The 24,407-nt window shown below is 37.5% G+C and overlaps 1 long non-coding RNA gene across 1 annotated transcript in view; it reads right to left on the reverse strand.

Moving 5' to 3' along the window:
* The window catches only part of LOC144236550 (uncharacterized), a 45,098-nt gene that overhangs the window by 7,225 nt on the left and 13,466 nt on the right, over positions 1 to 24,407 (reverse strand). Inside the window, exons 3-4 of the long non-coding RNA XR_013336605.1 lie at positions 10,845 to 11,059; positions 3,126 to 3,871 (exon numbers count right to left, since the gene is read on the reverse strand). This is a non-coding gene — a long non-coding RNA (uncharacterized LOC144236550). The remainder of the gene's footprint in view (positions 1 to 3,125; positions 3,872 to 10,844; positions 11,060 to 24,407) is intronic.

Below are 24,407 nucleotides of genomic sequence, written 5' to 3' on the forward strand. Positions count from 1 at the left end.
CTTTCTCATGCTGCCATCTCCTTTGCCTTGGTATTGCTGTAGCTTCATCCAGACCATCTACAAGAAGAGGGAACATTTTCTACTGGTGCTTTATGCTGAGGTCACCATCTTTGTTCTTGTGGCATAATGGGCTCCACTGCCTAGCTCTTGAAATATCACAGCCCACAGAATTTCCTTCTTGCTTCCATCAGATGTCTCAGCATGGACAACGTGTGGGGGCTCTTCTCTGACTTCTTATGGGAGGCTCTGATTACTTATGAGACTTTATGGGAATGCACAAAGAGATAGTATTCATTTTCATTTTTCACCTTTTCTAATTTAATTTTTAATGTATATTTATTTTTGAGAGAGAGAGAGAGAGTGAGTGAGCAGGGTAAGAGCAGAGAGTGAAGGAGGCACACAACTGGAAGCAGACTCCAGGCTCTGAGCTGTCAGCACAGAGTCCGACGTGGGGCTAGAACTCATGAACCACGAGATAATGACCTGAGCCAAAGTTAGACACTTGCCCGACTGAGCCACCCAGGTGCCCCTCATCTTTTGCCTTTGAAAAAGAGTTCGTAGAGTGTTATTTTCTGCTCATTCTGTTTTCAATCAATTGTCCAATTTTCTTCTTTTATAATACATTCTGGCACTACAACCGAGGCATGTAGATAAATACACTGATAGAGATGTTGATATCTATAAATACACGTGTAAAGACTGCCATTTTATGAGAACTGACTATGTGCCAGATACTGTATGATGCATTTTACATAATAATGAGATAGTACTTTTTAGTGCATACTATGGTCAAGGTGCCATACCAAGGGGTTTATAAGCATTATCTTATCGAATCATTAAACAGTTTGACAAAGTACTATTATCATTTACATTTTATTGATGAAAAAACAGAATCAAAGAGTGGTTAGGGGCACGTAAGTGGCTCAGATGGTTAAGTGTCCACTCTTGGTTTCAGCTCAGGTCATGATCTCACGGTTTGCATGTTGGGCCCTGACAGCACAGAGACTGCTTGGGATTCTCTCTTTCCTGCTCTCTCTGCCACTTTTCCCTGCACGCACTCTCTCTTTCTCTCTCAACATAAACAAACATTAAAATAAGGTTAAATAATATTTCCATCGTCAAAAAGTTATGAGGTAATGGAGCTAGGTATCAAACCAGGTTTCTGTCTCCTTGAAGCCCATATTGGTTATACCAGCAGATTCTCTGACATATCTATGCAATAATAAAGAAGTCTATAGTCTTCATCTGTATTATTCCAACCCATCTTCCATTACCACAGGGTGTTTGTTTCCTTTCTTTTTTCCACAGGCAAGTAATATAGTCATTTCTTGTTCATAATTCTCTAATGGTTCCCTATCACCAACACTGTGAAATCTATACTTTTTAGGATGGCCCAAAAGGCACTCTGGGCTTTCACTCCTCGAACCTTAGTCCCTCCCATTTCCTCCAATCTACATCTTTTCCTGACATCAGGTTTTAACATCTGTCTGGAATGCTTATATGACTAGCAAACCCCTAAACATTCTTCAGGTCTTCTATGAATGTTCTGTGAAGATTCTGTTGATCTGATTTCTTCAGGAAAACTTGGATAGAATCTCATCCTTCCTGACATTGCTTCTTGGCACATTTGAGTTAGTAAAGGATGGCTCTGTCATAGGTGTGTTGTAAAGATTCAGTAAGATTGTCCTTTGAAAAGACTCAACAGAATGCTTTGACTGCTAAGCATTCCCCAAATCTATAAAATTAGTACATTGTAATTTTATTTGTTTTAATAGCTTTCCATTTTTGATTATTCTCCTTTTAATATTATAAATTCTTTTACACAGCATTTATGCTTATGACCGGAAAAAATCTTGAGAATGTTCTAGGCATGGCTTATTGGCTAATATTTGCCTGCTGCTGAGACTCTCTAGTCAGTTACCAAACCAAATTTGAAAAGTTTCTAGGTCTGGAGCTGAAAATAATGTGTGATGATGCTGTACATGTTGGTTTGTACTTAAATAGTGTTATTAGCTGAGAAGAACTGAAGGGAGCCAGTGAGCATCTCTGGTGATGACAGAGAGCTATCACAGTTTCCGTTGCTCTGCTACTTAAAAAGTGGTGGTGCTAAGCCTCCTTTTGGGGATAGCTTGATGGAGCCACATACACTCTTTGCCTGCTCTCTTGGCTGCAGGAGCATGCTGATAAAGGTACCATGTCTTCTCTAGCAAGAAGATGATAATACATGACTCACAGTTTGTTAAAATACACAATAATTCCTCTTCCTTTTGGTAGCAAAGTTCACGAAGTGTGGCCACAGTGAAAGCTAACAATAAAGTGGCCTTTTCAGTTCTTAAACTGAAAGTGAGTATACGTGAATGTCATGTCATTGTCATCCTCAAACATAAAAGAACCCAAGATCTGTGACCTGAGTAACATTCTCATCCACTGCTAATGCCCTGTCTTTTTATTTCATAACCACAAATTCTTAGCAATATTCTTGTGCTATAAGAGATATTGGGGGAAAGCTAAAAGAAAAGAAAAAGATAGAGGGACACACACACACACACACACACACACACACATTGAAGAATAGGTGGGAAGGAAGAAAGTCTGACAACAATCATTACCTTCCTGAAAAGGAAACCCTTTTTTAAAAATGTTTATTTTTGAGAAAGAGAGAGCGAGAGAATGAGCATGTATCTATGCTTGCACAAGGGAGGGGCAGAAAGAGTGGGAGGCAGAGGATCCAAAACAGGCTCTGTGATAGTGCAGAGCTCAACATGGGGTTCAAACTAACGAACAGAGGTCATGACCTGAACCCAAGTGGGACACTTGGGTTAACTAACTGAGCCACCCGGTTGTGCCCCTCCTCCCCCTCCCTCCCCAGGGAGGAAACTCTCAAAAACCTTAGCATTCTTCATTTATTTATTTATTGAACAATATTTACTTTATATCAGTCAGACAGTTTACTGTGTGCTGGGGGCCCTGCCCTCATGGGGACACCAGATAATAAACAGGAAAACAGATGAATAAGAAAACATTAGGGAGTGATAATTGCTACGTATAAAATTAAATGGGGTGATGGGCTAGCAGTGCCAGGGAACGGGTCACTTTCGATTGGGTGGTCAGGGGAGAATCCTTACCTTATTAGCGTGACTTCACACCTCTCCGTGTGCTTTTCTGGGTGAGCTCACAGTGCACCAGGTGCTGTGCGAAACAAAAAGAAAATTAGCCCCAAACAATTGCCCTCAAAGATATTAGCGAGTTTGGGAAGAACTATGACCAAATTGGCCCCAGAGAACCTGATTAGCTTCCTCTGTTTTGCCACTGACACCAGTCGCCCTTCCAGTATTGAGGCCTGGTCCAAATCCAATCAAAACAGTTTCCGTCACGGCAAGATTGGTTTATGAATGTGGTGATTCACACTGCCATCTGACTCTCTGCATTTGGCTCTGAGCAATGCTCCAGGCATGGAGACATGTGAAGCCAATGCAATTCAGATTTAAAAATACCATCAGGATTATATCCACTAAACACTCCCATTTTTATCACAGTGTTTTTATTGACAAATGTGAAAAGGAGGATTATTCTTTTCACAACTGCATTTTACAAAGAGTCAATGAGAAGAAGTTCAAGTGCCGGTAGTACCAAGGATATTTTGTTCTGTGTTGACAGCAAATGAAATAGTCCTTTAGAAACACTAACAGCACGTGGATTAAGTGGTCAACGAAACTGCTGTACCCAGTGAATCTGAGTCATTGACATCTAGGGCATTTATTGAACCTCAATGTAGAGGAAGCCAAAAATTCTCCCTCTGAGTTTTTCACACATGCTAATGCCGAAGATGACATTCCATAAACGGGACAATGGTTGAGCTGACACCCACAATCTGAAGGAAGGAAGAAAGAGGCAATTGAGATTTAGAATGTGCGTGATACTGTGCACGTATTTTCTCACGCCAGGTGCCCTTCCATGTTCAGTTGAAATACTTCTCCAGGGTCTCCACTTCTGCCTTTAATAAACACTCCAGTTATGCCCAAGTCTTCTGCAGCTTTTATTGGGATATAAACACACAGGGTCCATGACGGTAGTTAGCGTTTATCGGTACAGAAGAGCAGTGTGCATATTCCCACAAAAGAAGTAAATGCAAGCTCATAGGTGCTAAGGCTGCATATTTATAAAATCCCCTCCTAGAAAGTATATTTAGGAGATGGAAGATCCTATAGTGCAACCATATTCAAAATATACATACATAATCTCTTTCATTAAACAAATAGAAAAGAAAGAACAAAGAAAGTAAACAAAGGATTTTGTCATCTGCCTCTGACTTATTTTTAAGCTTTTTATACGGTACGATCAGGAAAGAAAAGATAACGTCAATACTGAGAAGGGATGAAGGGAAGAGCCAAATACTGGAACACAGGTTGAGGGCCTTTGTGGAACACCCCCTTAGGCTAGGACATAAATTAAACCATTCCCCAAGGGTTGCCTCACAAGAGCAGACTGTCTATTAAGGCAAGGTTTAGAGATCATTTTATTTATTGTCTGGGTTTTTGTTGTTGTTGTTTTTTTTGTAACTAAAGCGTATGGGACTTTTTCTGCTGGTATTTTCATTTGAACCAAGGTTATAAAAGTGATCTGAATTATATATGAGCCGTTTACATCCTCATGAAATCTCTCAACATGACAAATTTGAAAGTGAATGATTATGTGAGGTATATTTAGAATAGTAATGCCGTAATGGGAAATGTGAATTGCATTTTTGACATTTATCCATTAGTTAATTACTCAAGTATTCATGCCTAAGTGGAAATTGTTGAATTTTCTTCAAATGTTAGTTATTGACCAAAATCTTACTAATAATAGTTAGAAACACATCATTCAGGCATTTTCTTATGTAGAGTATACCTCCAGAAATAAAATATGAGCCTCTAGGGTAATTGAAAAACTGCTACATTCTACAATTATCAGATAAAGTCTAAGGCGATAAATATTGTCTTTAAAACACCCGGGAAACCATTATTTCTGAAAATAAATTGTAAACTAAGCATGATTTTATTCTGCAGGTCTTTGAAGCTATAAATCAATTTATGCTTGCCTCCACTCATTTCACCTATTGTTCCCTCACTTCCTTATTTCCAAGGAGGTGATGATAATAACCCCCCCTGTATCTCATAGGGGCTATTATGAAGATAAATGGCATAATACATGTGAACATGTTTTGGGTGACTTGAAAGAGTCATTTAGAAAAACTAACAGCCTGTAGATTAAGAGGTCAACCAGACTATATTATTAATTGCTATTGAGAAGCTATAGAATGGACATTTAGTAATATTTTTATACTTTGATGTAAATAAAATTACATAGATCTATTCAATATATTTCTTAAAAACAGAGATTTACCACATTCTCTGATTCAGATGATTCAGAATAAATGCTACTGATTTTTTCTTCTTGAGTTCATTATTTTTGATCACTCTAGTAAGTCTGCATGATCCAGCATTCTCAGCATTTCTTTCTGGGCCATTGAGCTTAAACCCAGAATCATACCCAGACCTTTTTACCCTGTGTTACACTATAAACAGTTAAGTCAATGGCTGTAGAGAGTTAACAAATTATATTCTTCACATTAATTCATAAAAGCCACTGTGTTGTTATCCTCAATCTTAGTCGTGCTAGTTTCAATCCACAATTTTACCCATAAATAGAGATGAGCAATGACGCAAGTTATCAGAAACAACAGATAATCCATTGATTCCCTCCGGCAGAATAAGCAGTTGTGTGCAATGGGGACAGTTGTGGGGACTGAAAAAATGTGACTGTAACTGGGTTGGATTTATTTATTTATTTTTTGGCTTCAATATATTATTGGAAAGGAGTCTCAGCTGGGGTCTCTGATCCCTCAGGTGAATTGTGGTTATTCATGGGTTCAAGGCCATCAACAATCATAAAATGAATGCAGATTAATATGGGGAATTGAATTTAATTCTCATTACTCTGGAGAAATAACACTGGGAATGGATGCTATTCCTGCTTGTCTAATAGATCCCTTCTGTGTTCCCAAGGCACCTTGCCTACAGAGATATTTTCACTTGGATAAATAAATAAGCCAGGCAATGGCATGTATCTTTTACATGACCGAAAGCATCGATTGTGCATTTTTGTTCCCAGCGACTAGAATAGTGGTTGGAATGAAATAGACACAGTATAAAATATGCTTGTGTGAATGAATGAATGTCTTGAAAAAGCAGTCATTAACCATTTTAGGTCTCAATTTGGAAAAACACTATTCTTGTATTTTGAGGTCAGACAAAATTAGAAAAAGAGACCTGGAAAGAAACTTAGGAGAAAATGGTGAAAATTCAAATAGTTCTGTAAAGTACAGATGCTTTGTTGGGGAAGGGAGATACTTTATTAGGCTATTCAGTTACACATAAACAAAGCAAGTTCTCTGCGTCCTCTTTGTTCTTAAAGGAAACTGGAGCAATTAATCAGAGCTCTATTTCTTTGGGGAAGTTACTCATAAAACAAAAAGAGAGGAGTCTCAGTCACTTAAGGTAAGGAGTATCTGATATTTAGCCAAGAATTAAATAATGTGCCCAGCACTTTACAGGGATCCATGTATCACAAACACTGGTCAGGAAAGGCTCCCCATCTCTTGCCCAGAGTTTTTGTGTCTTCAAAACAAAGGCACCTGCTGTTAGGTGTGGAGGTTTGTGTACCGTGCTGTGCTGAAGTTTGAGACAGACCTTAGTATTTCCAAAGATAGGGATTATTTACATGGTGAACAATGGTGAAAGGTAAGAGAAGAGACAAGTTAAGTAACTTCTCAAATTCCTTCTCTTAGGTATGCAGCAAAGTCTCGCCTAACAAAATCTCATTTCCCATTTGTACTGAGTGTCCATTTTCTTGCTTCCTGATCCAATTCATAGTTTCAGAGGCAGTTAGTTTCAAATTGTACAATATTTGTTCCAGTCACTAATGGATGCTGAAAGACATTTTATAATATAAAACAATCCATATTTCTCTCAAATGTGAGTGTAGGTTGTTATTTGCCACAATTGATAGTGTAAAAATGGTTAGTAAGACCTAACTGAAATTTCAAAAAGTGGTTAAATGCTCTATCTTATGTTACTTAAAAAGGTTAGAAGACTAATAAAATAAAATAGATGAGAAAGTTAATAACGTTAAGGGCAAGCTCATATTTCATGATTACTATTTCAGTACTAAATTCAAGAATTATGAACAAACACCAAGACTCACTTTTTGTGCTATGTATGAGCTTACTTTAAACTACTGCAAAAGAAGGGACTTCAACTAGGCCAATAGTGGAAATATTCTTTGAAATACTTGGTGAAATAAATATTAAATCCCACCCAATGACCACTCTCAGACTCACTATGAAAATGTCTAGTACATGGTTTTAAAACAAGACACACTAGAGAAGCTAAGGGAAGAAACAAGGTTCTCAAATTAGGAGTGATTGATAAAACCAGACCCCAAATTCAAGGAGTGCTAACAAAAAGATGCTTGAAGGTCTTGCTCCATTTGGGGAAAGGTTTATAAAATTTTTGTAATTCGTATGTTATTCAAACATTGTAACAAAATCTTACACTTATTATTTTGTTAAATGAAGTTAATTAGTTCATTCGTTGTTCCCAGAAAAGCCAAATTGTTAAGAATTTGTCTTAAGCAAAGAACTCTTGTATCTTCTTTGACCAACTTCATAATAGATCTGAGAATCTCATGAGATGTGTATAAATGTGGAATTATATCTTTGAAATAGTGTCAGATCCTTATATTGTGATGGGAACTTGAAATATCAACATTTATCAATATTTTTGGGGTCTGTCCATAATTTTATACTGGTGATGTTCAAAAATGTTGTATATGTGCTGCACAAAATTAACTACAAATAATGTTCATCATATATTAAAAATTTCCACTGGGAGGGGCGCCTGGGTGGCTCCCCAGTTGAGCCTCCGACTTTGGCTCAGGTCATGACCTCACGGTTCGAGCGTTTGAGTCCCGCATTGGGCTCTGTGCTGACAGCTAGCTCGGAGCCTGGAGCCTGCTTCAGATTCTGTGTCTCCCTTTCTCTCTTTGACCCTTCCCTGCTCATGCTGTCTCTCCTCTCTCAGAAATAAATAAAACGTTTAAAAAATTAAAAAAAAAAATTTCCACTGGGATTAATGTAAATGATTGGATAAGGTTTTAAAATAGTAAAACAATCTTTCAAATACCATCAATAATAAAAGAGTGAATTAAGGTCTTTGGCAGAAAATGAAAATGGCATTAATTTTGTGCTGTCTACAATTGTTTGGCAGGAAATATTGTTTGACATTGATAATGTTATAAAACACTTAAAAGGCAAGCAATTCTAATGTTGAACACCTCAAGTTTAGACAGCTTAAAACACACTATTTCAAAATCTAGAGAAAATGATTTTTTAAGTGAAAAAACTGCATAAAAGATATGCAACAAAATTGAACTTCCAATAAAATGTGAAGAAATTAAGGAAATTAAAATTTTGCATAACTATAGAGAAGAAGATTCACATCAAATAATACTGAAACTATCTAAAGATACTATTTTTTAGTTCTTACAGATTCAAAGCATAAAGCAGTATAAATTCAAAAATAAAATATTCAAAGTATAAAAAGTCTAAATTCAAAGTATAAAGCATACAAACAAGCATATATTATGACTTTCAATTTTTTAAATAATATCTTATTGAAAGAAGTCCAAGAAACACATATACTTCAAGATGTGTTATGAAATGCAAAAATTTGATATATGTAATATAAAATTATATAATTAAATATATTTGTAATAGCTTTTTCAAAGTGTTAATTTTTCATATATTCCTCCCAGTACCGTGTTTGAACATGGAATCATTCCTACTATTGTACTATAAATTGTAAACAATTGCAGAAAAATTTTTCCAAACTGAAGTTACTAAAGCAAATAAACCCTATTTAAGCATTGTGATGTTTTGACAAAGATCTAATTTGGCATTGCTGTCAATATAATAAACATTATTTGAAAAGTTTGATGATAACAATATAATAAGTATTTCTGTTGACATGACAGCTAGAAAATTAAGTTATATGAAATAAATATATAATAATTTATTATTTGTTTTGCTTTATTATTCATCCAAATACTTTCTTCCTTTCAATAGAATAGCCAAGCATGTGTCATGTTTAAATCTGTTCATTTTTGATGTATTGCTGACCTTCAGTAATATAAATTATCAAAGCTTAGTGCATATCTTTCGATGTATTCATTATGGAGGGACGTTTCTCAAAATAAAAAGGAAGACTGTATTTCATTTAATAGCCTGTAACTCTAATTTATAACTTTTAAATACTTAATCTTATTTTATATAGACCCACATTTATAATATTTTCCAGGTCTCACAAAGTCAGGTGTAAATCTGATGGTGAGTCTTGCTCTGAAGGAAGTAGACATTTCTATTTTTACTAATCTTGTGAAGAAGCCAGAGTATCAAAGTATAATTTCTACCAGTTAAAAATACAACTCATAAAAACATAAAGTAAGCTCATGTCAAAAACATTCATAAGGGACTAAGCTAAGGGTTAAACGAGTTCAGTGAGGTATAAGAAAGACCAAAGTGTGCATAGTCACAGAAGGAAAAAGATGCTGAAATGGCATTCCTAAATTAAATACAAAACTATTTAATATCCCCCAGGTCCATAAAACATAACCTTTGGGGTTATCTTTTCTATCAGACAGAACTCATTTGTATCTTAACTGAACAAAAATCATTTGTAATTTAACCGTCTTCTAAAGGTTACATCTAACTGCCCAGAGTCTGGAACCTTATCAATAGTAAATAGTAAATCAAACAAAACTGAATCTTCTTAGAGAATCAGATAAACTTTGACTAGAGCTGTTAGTGTTCTAGTTAGTATTTCATGGTCAGGATGTGCAGTCATCCTCTGTATCCCCAAGTTTTGGATACTTTTTCTTAGTAAGGGAAAGGAAATAAAATCGGAGGAATTCAGTCTTATATTGGGGTGAGAGAGGGACTTCTTTAACTGGAGCTTAGGCAGTGGAGCCAGGACTCTGATGAATTTAAGTAGACTCAAAAACATGCCATGTAGTAAGAGTAACTTGGCTTTGCCCAAGTAGAGGCAAGTCAGAAGTAAGGCCAGGAGTTACTCTGTGATTGGGATTCTTCAAGGATGAGCCTGGAGGGGTGCACTCCAAAAGTAGCCTTATTTTATTATAATTATGTTTATCCTGTGTTTTGATAGCTTTTCTGTACCTCTGCCTTTGGTAAAACCCAGCCAACTGATAGTCTCATTTTTAGCTGTATTGTGGGAACTTAAATAGAGGGTCTTCCATGACTGGGTGAGGTATTCACGTTAAACATGGAGAAAAAAGGAGAGGCAGTCGTTTTCCAAATGCTGAGGCCAGTATAGTTAGCAGCAGCTGTTCAATGAAAGGTGACCAAGCAAGAGAACCTATATGAAATTACATATTTTTAAAATCGTTGGTTATACAAAGAAGAGGAGCTGTATAGATTGAACTTGGCCAGTATCAGTCGTGAGCAAAGATCTGGTCATATGAAATACCTATGCTGGTGTGTGTCAGAATGCTTGAAAGGGGGTCCTAGAAAAAAATAGCTTTTACTTTTAGACAAATGAATTAGGGTGCTGAGCACTGGTGGATGAATTGTGGTACAATTGCAGGTATGAACTTGAAAATCATATTGTCTGGGTTCAAATCTTAATTCCACCTCTTGATAGCTATATTAATTTGATATGATCTAGCTTTGTTATGCCTCTAATTCCTCGTGGCTTCCTGGCGAAATACGTAGAAAGCATACTTACCACACAGGGTTGTCATAGGAATTAAGTGTATACCATCTGGGGCACCTGGGTGGCTCAGTCAGTTGGGCATCTGACTTTGGCTCACGTCACGATCTCATGGTTTCTGAGTTTGAGTCCCAAATCAGGCTCTGTGCTGACAGGTCAGAGCCTGGGGCCTGCTTCAGATTCTGTGTCTCTGACTCTCTCTGCCCCTTCCCCACTAGTCTTCGGTCTTTCTAAAAAATAAATAAACATTAAAAATTTTTTTAAATATATATATCCATCTGTCTATCTATTATCTATCTATCCATCATCTTAAAAGATGTAAAATGGTGCCTATCACATTGTATATCTTTTGGTAATTTTCTCTTGCATAACTCTATTCTTGCCTTTCAACACTCCCTTGTGAATTATAGGAGCCACAGCCTGAAAATTGTATTTCCCTTGTTAGCTGGGGTCAGATTTTTAGAAAGCAAAAGGAAGAGAAATGCCATTTTCCTTGCTTTTGGAGATGCCTTCAGCCGGAACAGGAACAGCAGTGTCCACAGGCTCTTCTGTGGGACGGTTGCTCTCAGGTTTTCAGGCAGCTGCAAACACACGACAGATGGAGCCTTCACAAGAGCAGTGGCTCGGCAGAGCTTCAGCCTAAGAACGTTACCAGCTCAAGATCAATGAAGAGACCACTGTACCCTTTGGTTCACCCAGCTCTGCCAGTAACTAAGACTGTGCATTAAACCCCTTTACACTTGCAATATCCAATGGTTTCTGTTTTTCTGACTGATAGACACAGTTCTGATAACTTTATTATATTATTAATATATAATCATATGTGATCATATATAATCATATAATATATATCATTAATATCAGTTATAGTATTAATATTACTATTAATATCCTCTGAAACATTATCCAGGGACCACAATATCTAACACTATAACATCCCTACCCAATGTTTTCAATTCACTACCCTACTTCTTTTCCCCCACAGACTTCGTCCTTGATCCAGAAGCATATATAATGAATGATCAATAGTTGTATGAACTGTTGTCTCATTTGAGTACACCACTTTGTGTTTATATCTATCATTGATCAATGGCCTAATGGGGGGACAGATTTATTTAATTTCAACCAGTCTAAGAAAGATCATTGGTGTTTTGGAGAACAGATTTTGAACAATTAGAAAAATGTGTAATCAATAATAGGAGAGTTCTTATGTCCTACATAAAACAAATGTGTCAAGAAATATTGTGTGATTTACCTTTAATACATTATCTGTCTCTAACTTTCTATTGATTACCCATGACTTGTAACAGTTGAAGGAGAAAATATATACCACACAGGTAACCTTGTTTCCCTGCTGAAACAAATGTAGTTTATTTCCAGTATCTGGTCTGCCTTGGTAAGAGGAACTTTGGTCAATGGATTTAACATGCAGGATTACAAACTCATAGAAAACTTTGTAAATAGGAGGGCTTAAAACTAGGGAATAATTTTTAAAAATGTCTGGAAAAGATAAAACTGATGTGGAGGGAACATATCTGGCTCAGCAATGCACTTAAAATGTTCTAAGAGATCAGTCTGGCTCATGTTAGGGTCTATTTTTCTTTGGTTCTCATTCTTCTCTTTCTTCAAGGACTTAATTCTATCTTAACACAGTCATATCTGCCTTTCCTCATTGTCTCCCTCTGTTGGTGTCTGAAAAAAAAAACTGTCATTCAGTTTGTCACTTCTAGATGCTTATTTTTGCTGGCAACCAAGAGGCTCTTTATTACACATTAATTGTGTTAGCTGGAAAAATGTCTGTACTTTGAATGAATCTTCCCGACGGCATATTTCAGCGAAGAATTTTGTTGGTTAGGTTGATGTCTTTATTAATAATGAGGCGTTGATAACCATGCAGCATGTGACTACATATAAATCAGATCGATATCCAGGCATCACATGAGACCCAGCATTGTTGTTACAGTTATACCACTTGTGACATCTGATAATTCTATACATGACACAGTTTACTGCTTTCTGAAACCTGAGAAAAGAAAATCCAAAGAACTGCTGGAATGTCATTTGAAAAGTTGTTTACTAGGAGACGTAACGGTGAGATAAAAGTAACAGCGACTTTATAAGGAGAACACTTGAACTCAATCCCTGACTCTTTTTTTCTTAATTTCTTAAAAATGTTTATTCATTTTTGAGAGTGGGGGGGAGGGGTAAAGAGAGAGAGGGAGACACAAATTCATGGCAGCCCAGAGCCCGACAAGGGGCTCAAACTCACCAACCGCAAGTTCATGACCTGAGCCAAAGTCAGAGCTTAACCGATTGAGCCACCCAGGAGCCCCTGACTCTTTTATTCTAACTATTAGTTCATTTAATTCATCTCTCTCTTTCTGTCCATCTGTCTGTCTCTCATACACATATGCACACACATGCCACACATTTGGCTTATATCAAGAGTCAGCCAACTATGACTTGCAGTCTAAATTCAGCCTGTCACCTATTTTTGTAAATAAAGTTTTATTGGAAAACAGCCATATCCTTTTGTTTACATTCTCTCTATGGCTGCTTTTTCACATCAAAAGCAATTTAGTTGTTGTGCCAGAGACCATATGGTTGCAAAATCTAAAATATTTACTATCTTGTTCTTTACAGAAAACATTTGCTGATCTCTGGCTTAGATTATACCAAGAAATATTAGTCTTGTCCCTTTTACCTTGAAAAAACATGACATGGGGCACCTGGGTGGTTCAGTTGGTTAAGCATCTGACTTCGGCTCAGGTCGTGATCTCACTGTTCCTGAGTGGGAGCCAGATGTGAGGCTCTGTGCTGACAGCTCAGAGCCTGGAGCCTGTTTCAGATTCCGTGTCTCCCTCTCTCTCTGCCCCTCCCCCACTCATGCTCTGTCTCGCTCTGTCTCAAAAACAAATAAACTATTAAACAAAATTAAAAAAAGAAAAAAGAAAAAAACATGACAGAACACCTAGTGCCTCCATCTTGTTTTTTTCTAAACCATTCTCCAGGAAAAAGAACCAGGGCTTCCTGGAGAAATGGTTGATTCTAGGGCTGGAGCAGGAAATACACCAGATGAGCCTGGAGCACCCTACGGTGGCAAAAAATAAAGAAGTGATTAAAATAAGCAAAATAAATAATAATAGGGGCATGTCAATGCGACACAAGAGACAAATGAAAGTGCTCCTGATGGCAAAAGCTGAAACATTTGAGTAAATAAATAGACAAATAAAAAATGGTATTGGATTGTACCTCAAGGTCTAAAATAAATCTCCATTGAGTCCATACTCATATAGATACCTGACTGAATAAATAACTAATAGGAGAAAATGGAAAAATCTCCAGTACAAAGAATTTTAAATAATTTGTGTGATACTCTGCCTTCAGGGAGGTGTAACAGAACTGTCCATTTTTTAAGTGTGGCTGTACTAGTCACTTCCTTTGAAGAGCACAGTACAAAAAAAGGGAAAAGAGTAACTTTGTAGTGGAGAAACCTGACAAACACTACTACAGCCAGGTGATCAAGATCAACAGTAACAATGATAAGTCAGCTTGATAGCATGTACCCTTGATATGATGCAATGAGAATGGTACTTTGCCTACATGGTCTTCTTCTACAAAATGTATCACCCAGGCCTAATCATAGGAAAAACACCAGAAGAATCCCAATTGAGGGTTATTCCAAAAGTATCTGACCAGTAGTCCTTTAAACCAATAAGGTCATCGAAAACAAGGGAAAATGTAAAAAATTGTCAGTCGAGAGGAAGCTGTGAAGACATAACTACTGAATGTATGTTCCTTCCTGGATGGAATTCTGGAACAAAAAAGGGGCATAGGTAAAAACTAAGAAAATCTGAATAGCTATGGAATTTAGTTAATGATACTGCATCAATATTCCTGCCTCGTTAGTTTTAACAATGTATCACGCTAATATAAGATGTCAATAATAGAAGAGATAGTTTGGGGTAAACAGAAGTCCCTGTTCTACTTTTATATTTTTTTGTAAATCTAAAACTATTCTAAAAGAAACCGTTTATTTAAAGATTTGGGAGAAAACCCTTGAAAAGCTAGTGTATTTGAATGGCCATCTCTACACATTTAGATATAGAAATTATTTCACCATATGGCTTTAACAAAGCAGAACAAAATGAACAAAAAAGCTCCAAATATTTTTATGCTCTTATAGTAATCTGCTGTACTAAAATGTTTGCTTGAAGATTTTTGCAGCTTTTGCACTTGTAACTCATGGGCTCTGATCCTAAAAATACTATAGAAATAAGAAACTCTATTTCAAGTAGAAAAGACAAAAATAGCAGGAAATAACAGCCATGCTCTGAAATATAATAAAGTCATTCAGAGGTTCTATGTACACTGCAGTACAAAAAAATGAGAGAGGGATACAGTTAAAGGGTAAAATCTGCTGGGGACATGTTTAATTCAAGCATTGTATTTTGGAAACTACCCAAAAGCAATAAGAGACTTAGCACAGTGTCTGGGAAATTAGAGAGAGCAGTACAATAAAATGTCAGTTCATTTGTACATTGGAGGAAAAACATGAGTATAATAAGAAAAAAACACCTTTTCCTACATTTAAAAGAAAAAATAATCTAAGCCATAAGCATATTTCGCAAAGAAATCACCTGTCTTCAGGTAAAAAGAAAATGTGCAGCTCATTATGTGCAGCTTATAAAGGCAAGGGCAGTTTCTGGCCAAGATTAAATCTAAAATTGACACACGGTTCATTCTAGAGATTGCTAAAGTTTGAATGCTTTAAAAGTTAAGCAAAAAAGAAAAAAAATCCAAAGCTGTCATCTGAAACATTTTAAATCCATGAAAATGTGCTTAGTTTTAAAGTGATGACTCTAAGTCAAATTAAGTCATACTAGCAACCTTTCTGAAAGAGCAACTGTATATTTCACAAGGACTGTTCAGGTCATGTGGGAATAAGGTATCATTGATATCCTGGGTCTCTATGCTAGAAGGAAAGGAATTCAATCCTCAGGAAATATCTTTTACAATCTATTCAAATACAAGGGAGTAATGCAACCTTTTAGAAGACTATGTTACTCTCTTCAGAAGACACGCTACTGTAAATACAGTTAACCTAAATCATCGCTTTCAGTGGTTTTCCCCCATAGAATAGAAACACTCAGAATTATCCCATCTTTGCTCAGAAAAGAATTTTTTAAAACAGATAGTCCTCAAACAACTCAAGGTAATAAAGCAATATAACTTACCAGTTCAATGATATTAGATGGGATAATATCTGTTAAATTGAATGTATTTATTGGTTATTGATATTCTATATTTATACTTAAATATAAACAAATCTGACAATGTGCTTTTAGGGACTTACTTGTCAAAATAATTGTCAAAATTTGATTATACTGATTAACTGAATATTGAGCATTATAGGGGCACCTGGCTGGCACAGTTAGTTAAGCACTGGACTTTGGCCCAGGTCATGATCTCATGGTCTGTGAGTTTGAGCCCCCGCATCAAGCTCTGTGCTGACAGCTCAGAGCCTGGATCCTGCTTCAGATTCTCTGTCTCCCTCTCTCTGCACACCCCCCACTTGTACTCTGTCTCTGTCTCTCTCTAAAATAAACATTAAAAAATTTTTAATAAAAAAATTGAGCATTATAAATTCTACATATGTTTGCTTTAGCCTGATGTCCATAGTGGGTTTTTTTTAAATGCAACTGATATTTCATTGACGAGTACTATAGTAAAGGTGAAACAGCCAGACTGATCCCTTTGACTGCGTGATAGTTAATGTTTAAGTTCTTGGCTCAAGGGTAGGAATTAATTTTGCTTATTCCAGTATAGCCTTAGCATGGATTAACCAAGTTTCATTTATTTAACAAATGTTTACTGATCACAAAATTTGCATCAGATATTATGCTAAAACTCTAAGGATACAATTGTAAGCAAAATTAAAAACGGGGGTCATTGTGGAGCCTATAAGACAATAGAAGAGACAGATATTAATTAAATAATCACATAAACAAATGTGAAACTGCTCATATATTAATTTTTAGGAAGGACAAGTACATAGTGCTATGTTGTATAGTCAGAGAATTGGAAAGTCTCTGACAATCACACTTGAGATCAGACCTAAAGAGTAAGTAAAAGTTCACTAGAATAAGAGAAGAGGGAAAGCTTCCCAGGTAGAAGGGAAAATGTATGCTATTACATTCTGTGAAAGTTAGTGTGGACCATGAGGAGCTTTGGAGATCACAGTAAGAATATCTGACTTTATCTTAAAAGAGTCAGAAAGCATAACATTTTAACCAAGTGGTATAACTATTTTCGCATTTTAAAAATGCCATGCAGTCTAATATGTGGATAGATGATGAGACAGGGTTGATCCGGATTCAGATACACTAGTTAGAGGGATATTACAGTATCGGGGAGTTCGCTTCTGAGAATCTGAGTCATGCTGTTTTCTCTGGAGATTCTAAGAAAGTGGATAGATTTGAGTGCCATTTAGGAAAGAATATGCACTGGATCTGGTGATGGGTGGAGCCTGGGCTGGGAGATAAAAGAGAGAAAGAGAAACAGGTGTAGAAACTAGCCTTTAGATTTCTGGCTAGTGTAGTTTGATGGGTATTAGAGCTTCATTGGGACAGACTACAAAAGAAGATTATTAAAGAAAGAAGATGGGGTGTCTGGGTGGCTCAATTGGTTGGCTGTCCAATTTCCGCTCAGGTCATGATCTCACGGTTTGTGAGTTCAAGCCCCGTGTTGGACTCTGTGCTGACAGCTCAGAGCCTGGAGTCTGCCTCGGATTCTGTTTCTCCTTTTCTCTCTCTGCACCCCCCACCCCCGACTCACGTTCTGTCTCTCTCTCTCTCTCAAGAATAAACACTGGAAAAATTAAAAAAAAAAATAAGAAAGAAAGAAGATGATGTTGAATACAATGAGTCCATTTTGGGATGTTGACTCTAAGATGCCAGTGGGACCTGGAAGAAGGAATGGCCACAGTGGCATTTCCTGAATGGCAAAATAATGAAAATCTGAAAATCTGACCGCCATAAAAACAATGAGAACACTGGCAATAATTGTCAAAATCAACTTTTTTAGAGCTCTGGAAATCAATCAAAGGCTTACTATGCTTACAGAAGTTTTTATGCAAGAAAGATGGCTAAATCACAAGAAGAGTGAGCTCTGTGGCATTTTAATTCGCCTTATTCCCATCCCTGTTACCAGCTACATAGTAGCGCTGAAAACCCACAAGCTGACAATCAGTCAGGACCTTCCTGAAGCCCTATGCCCAGAAAAATGTTGCTGTTTGGCCTTTCTAGCAGCAAAAAAGGCATAGCTCCCTTCTTAGGGCTTGTGTTTAATTGACCTGACTCAGAACTCCTTCTCAGTTTGTCTTATACCCATTGCATTCATGGTAAATGGTTACTGGTAATCAATTAACATTACAGTTGCCTGAGGCAGTAATACCAGTCGTAGGGGCACCTGGGTGGCTCAGTCGGTTAAGCGTCCGACTTCAGCTTGGATCATGATCTCATGGTTTGTGGGTTCAAGCCCTGCGTCAGGCTCTGTGCTGACAGGTAGCTCAGAGCCTGGAGCCTGTTTCGGATTCTGTGTCTCCCTCTCTCTCTGACCCTACCCTGCTCACACACATTCTCTTTCTCAGAAATAAATAAAAACATTAAAAAAAAAAAAGTAATACCAGTTGTAGCTAAGAAGAACAAATCAAAATCTTAACAAGGGAAATGGAGGAATGAAGTGTCCACTGGGGGATATGAAGGAGCCCAATATATTCCCAGAAATCCAGAAGGACCTGTTCACATGCGAGGCTGTGCCTATGCCCCGGAATGACTTGAGACGGCTCTAGTCTCTCACCTTTGGCTGTAACTGATGCTCTGCCCGAGAAGGCGGCTTTTAACTGTGTAATGGGGCTTTGAAGGCATAGCCTAGCATACTGGGCCCATCAGTAAAGACTGGATGACTTACTGGTTCAAGGCCTTTACAGAAATATCTGTCTAATTGCTGGCTGATCACCAAGTTAATTGAGAAAAGTCTTCATTGGCCGCACATAACAGAGAACACAGGCTGAATTACCTCAGATAAGTCACTAAGCAAACAACTTTGTGAAGTTGTAAAGTGGTGCAGCTGTTTCGGAAAACAGGTTGGCAGTTTCTAAAATCCTTAGACATAGAGTTACATTAAGATCCAGCAATTTCATTCCTAGGTATATGTCCAAGAGAAATTGAAAATTTATGTTTATAAAAAACTCATACATTAATGTTCATAGCAACATTATTTATAATAGCAAAAAAATTGGAAACAACAAAAATATTCATCAACTGAAGAATGGACTAAAAATATAGTGTATCTATATAAGGGAATATTATTTGTCCATAAAAGGAGTGAAGTATTGATATTGATGCTGGAACATGGATCATCTGGAAACATCATGGTAAGTGTACAAAACTGGACACCAAATGATTCCATTTGTATTAAATTTTCAGAATAGGTAAATCTAGAGAGAGAAAAGATTGGTGGTTGTTAGAGAAAGGGGGAAAGTGGGAATAAGGAGTGAAGGCTTCTGGATATGGTATTTTCTTTTGTGGTGATGACAATGGTCTAAAATTATATAGAGGTGATGAATGTACAACTATGTGAAAATATTTAATTGTACACTTTAAATGGATGAATTTCATGGCGTGTGCATTATAACTCAATAAAGTTGTTACAAAAAATAAAAAAGGATGGAATGATATCTTTCAATGTTTGGTGTTTATAGGAAAGATAATAACTTTCGATGCAAGGGTATAAAGTTTTTTTTTAAACTTTAATATGTTGATAAGTGGAAAATTTCATAATTGTCTTAGTTCATTTAGGTTGCTATAACAGAAACACCACAGACAAAACAGATTTCCCACTGTTCTGGAATCTGGGAAATCCAAGATCAAGACACTGGCAGACTATACGAAATCCCACTTCCTGGTTCTTCCGACCGTGTTCTCATAAGGTAGAAAGGGGCAAAGGAGGTCTCCGGGGTCTCCTTTATAAGGGCACTTATCTCAGTTGTGGGAGCTCCACCCTCATGACCTAATCAGCCCCCAAAGGTTGCACATCCAAAGACTATCACATTGGGGATTAGGATTTAAACGTGTCAATTCTGGGGAGGCACATTCAGTCCATAGAGATAATGAAGTTACAGAGTACAGTTTTTAAAAATAATATAAAAAATAAAGTAGGGGAGATAAGGGCCCCAGGGACTCAACAAAAAAGTGGTTGCAGAAAACATCTCAGAGACATTACATGTATGTCCCTGGTTTACATTGCCTTAAAACTATCATGTGAGAGAGCCTAAATATGTCAAAAGTTACTCTGAAACTGGGCAAGAAATATTATTAAGATAAAAGGAGCTCACTAAGGAGATTAAAACATATGGTCCTTTGCTGTTTCTTAAACTTCCAAACTTTCAAAAGCATTTGGATGGTAGAACAAAGCATAAAAACAGAGCGAAAACTGAAAGGAGCCATTCACAGTAATTAGAATAGCCAAATGTAAAATGCAAATTGTCTTTAAGGCATTGGTTCTGTGCTTTGAGAATGCTCGAAGGTTTTTTAATAGAAGCTGGAGATGGGCACGATTTATATGGATAAACAAGAGTTTTAAATGAAAAAGAAACAACATTCCTTTCCTTCTGTGGTACCTTCAAACCACTACAGTTCTGAGGGCCAATTATATACATACATAAGAAAAGCTAAAGGAAACAGTTGAGTGTGGTGTGTTCTTTTTGCGAGAAAGACATTGTAACTACAAATCAATCTCTGCATTGATCCTCATTGTCTTATATAATTACAGTATTTCTAACTCTTTTGTCCACATTACAGTCTTATTCAAAATAGTGTTTATATCAATACAATTCCTCTTGGCGAGCTAACCTGCTGGCATTTAAGCAATTGCCATCCTTGAATATTAATCTCGGAATTATCAACAAGGAAGTCTGGGGAGGTGATAGATGAATTCAATTATGAACAGCGGATGAAAAGCTGATGTGGTCCAGGGTAGGTCTTTAAAAGTAGCTTTTTGGCTAGGATGTGGAGAAACGGGCACCCTCCTACACTGTTGGTGGGAATGTAAACTGGTGCAGCCCCTCTGGAAAACAGTGTGGAGGTTCCTCAGGAAACTAACAATAGAACTCCCCTATGACCCAGCAATAGCACTGCTAGGAATTTACCCAAGGGATACAGAAATGCTGATGCATAGGGACACATGTACCCCAATGTTCATAGCAGCACTCTCCACAATAGCCAAAACATGGAAAGAGCCTAAGTGTCCATCAACGGATGAATGGATCAAGAAGATGTGGTTTATTTATACGAATACTACACGGCAATGAGAAACAATGAAATCTGGCCATGTGTAGCAACATGGATGGACCTTGAGGATGTTATGCTGAGTGAAATAAGTCAGGCAGAGAAGGACAAATATCATATGTTTGCACGTATAGGAGGATTAGGAGGAACTTGACAGAGGAACAAGGGGGAGAAGAAGGGGGGAAATGGTGGGGGAAAGGGAGAGAGGCAAACCATGAGAGACTCTTGAATGCTGACAAAAACTGAGGGCTGATGGATGTGGAGGAAAGGCGGGGTGGGCATGGAGGAGGGCACTTGTGGGGATGAGCACTGGGTGTTATGTGGAAACTAATTTGACAGTAAACTATTTGTAAAAAAAAAAAAAAAAAAGAGTGATTAAAAGTAGCTTTTTGAGAGGTGGAGATAGTGCCGAAGGACAGAAGGTGGGGAGGTGCTTTAAAATCAAAATGATGAGAGGAAGCGGTAATATTCCTTAGCCTGTGTATTGATTCTCTATTCTTAAATAGAAGGTAATATCTTCTTCATAGATACAGAGAAAGATTAAGTAAAATGATGTTAATAATATTTTATGTGTACCTGGAACAAAATAGGCTCTCAATCACTGTGACTACCATTAATCAGTTATTATTGAATCTTATTTTCCATTATAAACAATGAGAAGCATCAGGAAAATGTGACATTGTGACATTATAAAATGTCCACATATTAATAGTAATAAGTTATGGTCAACTTAGTTTCATACCTTAAGAAGTTGGTTCATGTTAATTGAGAAAATGTGATGAAGGCACAATAATTTTTTACTGAAAGATGGCACAAAGGTGCAGTGTTTTCTGCATTTTGCAATGAAAAAAAAAAAGACAAAATTTACCTCGAATGAAATCACAGAATTGGTAGAAATGAGAAAGATGAATAAGAAATGTCAAGCTCTTTTGAACCTTCTTTCCTCCACAGATGAAAAGTAAAATGGGGACACATGATTCTTTTTTCAAATGACTATGATGAAGTTTTGGGGTGATGGTGGGGTTCAGAGATGACAACCAAGAAAGAATTCTTGGAGACATCTTTGGTGCAAAAAGGTGATTTTATTAAAGCATGGGAACACGACCCAATGGTAGAAAAAGCTGCACTGGGGTGGTGAAGAGTGACTCCTTACATACTGTGGGGCTGGGGGGAGGTAAAGTCAAGAGGAAGTTTCTTAAAGGGGTTTTACATATGCTAAAGACTCACAGATGACTGGTGGCCTTGCTATTGTCAAGCAAAGGTCGTTTTCCTTCTAGCAAAGCATTGACATTGAGACAGTAGGGAGTTGCTGGAGAAATATTTTACTCTGCCAGCCTCAAGTATTTGTCAATGGGCTGCAGGTTGTAAGGAAATTCAATTTTATCTGCCATTCTCTTCTTGCCTTTGTTCCCCACATCACTATGGAGGGGAGGGTGATTTGGGGGCTCCAGGAAACTGAGTCTATAAGTTTCTGGAGATTGAGCTATTAATAACATTGCCTTTTCTTGTAATTAAGTGAGATACTTGTAAACTGATGGAGACTCTATCAGTTTAAGCATTTGTTTTCTGTCCTTTCCTTTGTTCTTGGGCAGCCAAGAGTGCCTGAGGAATGTCACACATATCCCACCCTGGCCAGCTTGTGCTTGGCCCTCAGCTTGCCTTATGGTCCCTTATCAACTATATTTGCCACTCAAATATGAATAATACCTGAATGCTGACAAGTATTTCATTTTTATGTAGGACGTGTTCCGGTCTTGCTATCCCACAAAGGAAAGTTAGCTAGAGAGTCGCATCAGTGGCATATATTATAGCAAACTTTCATTAATATAATTTTCATTTCTCCCTTCCAGTTCATAGGTGCCGTGAGATCAGTGTATCTTCTTCCTCACCCTCAGTCTCCTAAATGCACTGTGCGATCTCTGGTAGGCTATAATACAGAATGCGTATTGGCTCAGTGGATGAGATATTCAGACTAGGTATGCTAGAAATACATGTGCCACCACAGTTCAGCAGGAAAGGATATAGTCTGCCCTTATACTGGCAGAGGCAGGGCTCTCCTAGCTGCTCTAACCAGGCAAAAGCTCAATGGAGGTAATGGTGACAAAGAGGTAGGAGTTTAAGTAACTAGACTTACAGAAGGCGGGTGGATGGGTGTGTGTGCGGGAAAAATAAGAGACCCCACAGCTTTAAGACAGAGAACCTAAAGAAACCATTCCTTTGGGGATTCTAGCTGGGGTTGGATATGCTATTAAAACTTGGTGAGCCTTGGGGGCCTTTTGGCCAAGAAGCTGTAAACATTTTATGTAGAAGGAGTGAAATGGGAGATCTCAGTGCAGCGGGGTTACGTTATAGGTATTTTTGAGGTAGATTTAGAACCTAATCCTTATTTCATGGCATTTAATGCTTAAGATTCCCGTTCAGCAGGGCCTCAAAAAGGTATTGACAGACCGGAAAGATAGATGCAAGCAGTCAAGGTCATCTCCATATTTTTTCCAGAATAGTATGCATGGCCATCCGCGCACACAAGATTTAGATTAAAATCCAGTAAGCATTACCTACTGTGTGCCAGGTGACACTTTATCTTGCTACCTCCTCCCAGGAAACAATTTATTTATATTCATTAGGTTCACAGAGGCTGATTTATTAAAACAGAATGGAGTAAATCCTTCAGGCAAACAGAAACATTTTATAATTCTCATCCATCATTTGCTCTCCATTAGGATTTTTATAGTTATCAAGTCAGGAGGAATAGCGAACACATTTACTGCATGCCAGACACTGTTGCAAACAGTTTACACGCATTATCTCCTTTGATCTTCACACCAAGCTATTCCATAGGTGCAATTAAAATGCAATTTTACAGATGTGGAAACAGAGCAAGAGATACTGTCATTTAGCCAAGGTCACACAGGTGCTCAGTGATGGCTCTAGGATTCAAACTCTGTGGGCTAATTTCAAAGGAGGGACTCAACTCCTGGCCACACCATCTCCAAGCACCAAGTCACTTGCTACCTGAAAGTTTCAACTTCGGCTTTAAGTTTAGCATAGTAGTCTTCAAATAGTAATGCATTTAAGATTTAGGGTATGAGGGGTGTCTGGCTGGCTCAGTTGGTTGAGCGTCTTGACTTCAGCGTCATGATCTCATGGTTTGTGAGTGTGAGCCCTGCCTGAGTCAGACTCTGTGCTGACAGCTCAGAGCCTGGAACCTGCTTTGGATTCTGTGTCTCCC

The sequence above is a fragment of the Crocuta crocuta genome, unplaced genomic scaffold (genome assembly GCF_008692635.1).
Source record: "Crocuta crocuta isolate KB4526 unplaced genomic scaffold, BGI_CrCroc_1.0 scaffold317, whole genome shotgun sequence".
NCBI classification, from domain to species: domain Eukaryota; kingdom Metazoa; phylum Chordata; class Mammalia; order Carnivora; family Hyaenidae; genus Crocuta; species Crocuta crocuta.